The following is a 5509-nucleotide window of genomic DNA, read 5'->3' as shown; positions in this document are numbered from 1 at the left end:
GCTGGGGACAAACTGCAACCAAGCTATGTGCCCTTGGCAGGAACTGAACCCGGGTCTCTCTGGACCGCAGGCCAACACTCTAACTGCTGAGCCAAACCGGCCAGGGCCTTACTTTATTTTTAATTTAATTTAATTTTTATTTACTTAGTGTTAATCCTCACCTGAGGATATTTTTTCCATTGGTTTTCACAGAGGGTGGAAGGGAGGGATGGAGGGGGAGAGAGGAGAAACATCGATGTAAGAGAGACATATCAATTGGTTGCCTCCTCCATGTGCCCCAACCAGGCTGGGATTGAACCTACAGCCCAAGTATGTACTCTTGACAGGGAATTGAACCTTCGACCCTTCCATGCACAGCTGGTACTCTAACCACTGAGCATGTGGGCCAGGGCTCTCTCTATTTTAATATCAAAGTAAAACATATTTCAGCCACGCTGGGGGGCTCTAGTTGAAGGAGTTTGGGGAAGAAAGAAGACAGCCAGATAGTGGACTCTGGGGGACATACAAACATCTACAGGCTGCAGCTCTGTCTCCAGACCTCCTGACCCTCCAAAAGCCAAGCCAAAGCAAAGGCTCTGAAGGCAAAGAAAGCAGTGCTAAGAGGTGTCCACAGTCACACACAGAAAAGGAAGATTCGCACATTACCCACCTTCTGATGGCAGGAAATACTGGGGTCCTGAAGGTAGCCTAAATATCCTGGGAAGAACGCCCCCAGGAGAAACAAGCTTGACCACTATGGCATCATCAAGGTCCCCCGGACTACCAAGTCAGCCATGAAGAATATAGAAATCAACAATAAACTTGTGTTCACTGTGGATATCAAGGCCAACAAACACCAATCAAACAGCCTGCGAAGAAGCTCTATTATACTGATGTGGCCAAGTTCAATACCCTGATCAGACATGATGGACAGAAGAAGGCTTATGTTCATCTGGCTCCTGACTGTGATGCTTTGGGTGTTGCCAACAAAACTGAGATCATCTAAACTGGGCTGGCTAATTCTAAATAGAAATTTTACACTGCAAATAATAATAATAATAAATAATAATAATAATAAAATCAAAGCAATACTAACCAAAACATAAACAAAAAAAAATCTTTAGTGCTTCACCACCAGCTCATCAACTGGTCTCAACTCATGTCATGATCTTTCCATGACAGTTTCCATTTTTACTGTTGCTACTTCTTGCCCCAGCCACATTGAACTTTCAATTATTCAAAAGTGCCATGTGCACTCTTTTGCTTCCAAGCTTTGCCTTATCTCAGCCTGGATGTTTTATTCCACTTTCTCATCCTTCAGGTCTCAACCTCACATTTTGCTTTACCCAAAGGCACCACTCCCCAGGATACCCTATATGTACTTCCATTGTACCTTTTAATAGCACTATTGTCTCTATACAAAGGGAGAAAAAAATTGAGTGCTTGACCTGCCCAGGGTTACACACCTACAAAATAGCAGAGCCAGACTTTAAATAAAAACTTCAGCCTTCTACCCATTATTTCACAGTAGCCTCACATATGCTTCATTTTAGCTCAATAATTATGAGCTTATGTCGTTCTTTCCTTCAATTTTTATTAATTTATTTTTGTTACAGATGTTTCTCCTTTCCCCCACTAGACACCCTCCCCCAATCCCGCTCCCTAACCGCCCCAGCACTGTTGTCTACGATCATTGGTTATGCATACATGCATATAAATTCTTTGGTTTATCTCACCCATCCCCCACAACCCCCTCTTCTGAGGTTTGTCAGTATGAAACTGTCAGTCTGAACCATAATCCTTTCTATGTCTCTGGGTCTATTTTATTCATCAGTTTATTTTGTTCATTATATTCCACGAATAAGTGAGATCATGTGGTATTTGTCTTTCTCTGATTGGCTTATTTCGCTCAGCATACTGCTCTCCAGGTCGCTCCATGTTGTCTCAAAGGATAAGAGATCTTTCTTTCTTACAGCTGCATAGTACTCCATTGTGTATATGTACCACTACTTTTTTAGCCATTCATCTATTGATGGACTCTTGGGCTGTTTCCAGATCTTAGCTATTGTAAATAGTGCTACTATGAACATGGGGGTACATATATTCTTTCTGATTGGTTTCAGGCTTCTTAGTGTATATTCCTAGATATGGGATCACTGGGTCAAATGGAAGTTCAATTTTTAATTTTTTGAGGTAACACCATATTGTTTTCCATAGTGGCTGCACCAGTCTGCATTCCTACCAGCAGTATATCAGAGTCTCCTTTTCTCCACACCCTCACCAGCACTTGTTGTTTGATGATTTGTTGATGTCAGCCATTCTGATAGGTATGAGGTGATACCTCATAGTTGTTTTCATTTGCATCTCTCAGATGACTAGTGATGTTGAGCATTTTTTTATGTCTCTTGGTCATTTGCATGTCATTTTTTGAGAGGTGTCTATTTAGGTCCTCTGCCCATTTTTAAATTGGGCTCTTTGTCTTCCTTTTGTTAAGTTTTATGAGCACTCTATATATTTTGAAAATTAACCCCTTATCTGATGTATCATTGGCAATTATGCTCTTCCATACAGTGGGTTTCGTTTCCATATTGATGGTTGTTTCTTTTGCTGTACAGGAGCTTTTTACTTTGATGTAGTCCCATGTGTTTATTTTTCCCTTTGTTTCTCTTGCCTTAGGTGTTGTATCAGTGAAAATTCTGCTGCGTGTGATGTCTGAAATGTTGTTCCCTACATTTTCTTCTAGGATTTTTATGGATTCATGAGTCACATTTAAGTCTTTTATCCATTTTGAGTTTATTCTTGTGGATGGTATAAGTTGGTGGTCTAGTTTCATTTTTTTCCATGTAGCTGTGCAATTTTCCCAACACCATTTATTGAAGAAGCTGTCTTTACTTCATTGTATGCTCTTGCCAACTTTGTCAAATATTAATTGAGCATAATCTCTTGGGTCAATTTCCAGGTTCTCTGTACTGTTACATTGATCTATATGCCTTTTTGGTGCCAGTACCAGGCTGTTTTGATTGCAATGGCTTTGTAGTATAACCTGATATCTGGTATTGTGATCCCACCTACTTTGTTCTTTTTCAAGATTGCTGTGGTTATTCGGGGTCTTTTTTGGTTCCATATGAACTGTTGAAGTATTTGCTCTAGTTCTGTGAAATGTGTTGTTGGTATTTTGATAGGGATTGCATTGGATCTATAGATTGCTTTGGGTACTATGGACATTTTTTTTTTTATGAATTTTTTTATTTATTTTTTTGTTACAGATATTTTACCTTTTTACCCCATTGGCACCCCCCACCCCACCCCACCTCCGCCCCGTCCCCGGCTTAGTTGTCCATGTCCATTGGTCATGCATACATGCATATAAGTTCTGTGGTTTATCTCTTCCCACGCCCCCCACCCCCTCTTCTGAGGGATGTCAGTCTGTGCCCTACTTCCATGTGTCTGGGTCTACTGTATTCCTCAGACTGTTATGTTCATTATATTCCGTATATAAGTGAGATCATGTGGTATTTGTCTTTTTCTGCTTGGCTTCTTTCACTTAGGATAATACTTTCCAGGTCCCTCCATGTCGTCTCAAAGGATAAGAGATCTTTCTTTCTTACTGCTGCATAGTACTCCATTGTGTATATGTACCACGGCTTTTTTATCCATTCGTCTACTGGTGGACACTTGGGCTGTTTCTAGATCTTAACTATTGTAAATAGTGCTGCTATGAACATGGGGGTACATATATTCTTCCTGATTGGTGTTTCAGGCTTCTTAGGGTATATTCCCAGCAGTGGAATCACTGGGTCAAATGGTAGTTCAATTTTTAATTTTTTGATGTAGCACCATATTGTTTTCCATAGCGGCTGCACCAGTCTGCATTCCCACCAGCAGTGTATTAGAGTCCCCTTTTCTCCACACCCTCGCCAACACTTGTTGTTTGATGATTTGTTGATGGTGGCCATTCTGACAGGTGTGAGGTGATACCTCATTGTTGTTTTAATTTGCATCTCTCTGATGATTAGTGATGTTGAGCATTTCTTCATATGTCTCTTAGCCATTTGTATGTCCTGTTTGGAGCGGTGTCTATTCAGCTCCTCTGCCCATTTTTTAATTGGGTTCTTTGTCTTCCTTTTGTTGAGTTGTAGGAGTACTCTATAGATATTGGAAATTAACCCCTTATCTGATACATCATTGGCAGTGATGTTCTCCCATACAGTGGGTTGCCTTTCCATTTTGATGATTGTTTCTTTTGCTGTGCAGAAGCTTTTTAGTTTGATGTAGTCCCATGTGTTCATTTTCTCCTTTATTTCTGTTGCCTTAGGTGATGTATCAGTGAAAATTCTGCTCCGTATGATGTTTGAAATTTTGTTGCCTACATTTTCTTCTAGAATTTTTATGGATTCACGGGTCACATTTAAGTCTTTTATCCATTTTGAGTTTATTTTTGTGTATGGTGTAAGTTGATGGTCTAGTTTCATTTTTTTGCATGTAGCTGTCCAATTTTCCCAAAACCATTTATTAAAGAGGCTGTCTTTACTCCACTGTATGCTCTTCCCACCTTTGTCAAATATTAATTGAGCATATTGCCTTGGGTCCATTTCTGGGTTTTCAGTTCTGTTCCACTGGTCTATATGCCTGTTCTTGTGCCAGTACCAGGCTGTTTTGGTTACAGTCGCTTTGTAGTATAACCTGATATCTGGTATTGTGATCCCACCTACTTTGTTCTTTTTTCAAGATTGCTGTGGCTATTCGGGGTCTTTTTCGGTTCCATATGAACTTTTGAAGTATTTGTTCTAGTTCTATGAAATATGTCGTTGGTATTTTGATGGGGATTGCATTGAATCTATAGATTGCTTTGGGTAGTATGGACATTTTAATGATGTTAATTCTTCCAATCCAAGAACAGGGTATGTGCTTCCACTTTTTTATATCTTCCTCTATTTCTTTTTTCAATGACCTGTAGTTTTCTGCAAATAGGTCCTTTACTTCTTTGGTTAAGTTTATTCCTAGGTATCGTAATTTTTTGGCGCGATGGTAAATGGGATTGTTTTTTCAGTTTCTCTTTCTGTGAGTTCATCATTGGTGTACAAGAATGTCGTCGATTTCTTGACGTTAATTTTGTATCCTGCTACTTTGCCAAATTCATTTATTAAGTCTAGTAGATTTTTGATGGAGTCTTTAGGGTTTTCTATGTATAATATCATGTCATCTGCAAATAATGACAGTTTCACTTCCTCCTTTCCAATTTGGATCCCTTTTATTTTCTCTTCATGTCTGATTGCTGTGGCTAAGACTTCCAGTACAATGTTAAATAAGAGTGGCGAAAGTGGACATCCCTGTCTTGTTCCTGCTCTTAATGGAAATGTTTTTAGTTTCTGTCCATTGAGTATGATGTTGGCTGTAGGTCTTTCATATATGGCCTTTATTATGTCGAGATATGATCCCTCTATTCCTACATTGCTGAGCGTTTTTATCAGAAATGGATGCTGTATTTTGTCAAATGCTTTTTCAGCATCTATTGATATGATCATGTGGT

The 5509-nt window shown here is 39.5% G+C and overlaps 1 pseudogene; it reads left to right on the top strand.

The window, feature by feature from the left end:
- The first annotated feature begins 548 nt into the window (after positions 1-548).
- LOC118629088 lies at positions 549-985 on the top strand (annotated as a pseudogene).
- The last annotated feature ends 4524 nt before the right edge of the window (positions 986-5509 follow it).

The sequence above is a fragment of the Molossus molossus genome, unplaced genomic scaffold (genome assembly GCF_014108415.1).
Source record: "Molossus molossus isolate mMolMol1 unplaced genomic scaffold, mMolMol1.p scaffold_m16_p_1, whole genome shotgun sequence".
NCBI classification, from domain to species: Eukaryota; Metazoa; Chordata; class Mammalia; order Chiroptera; family Molossidae; genus Molossus; species Molossus molossus.
This window is presented reverse-complemented; position numbering and strand designations above follow the sequence as displayed.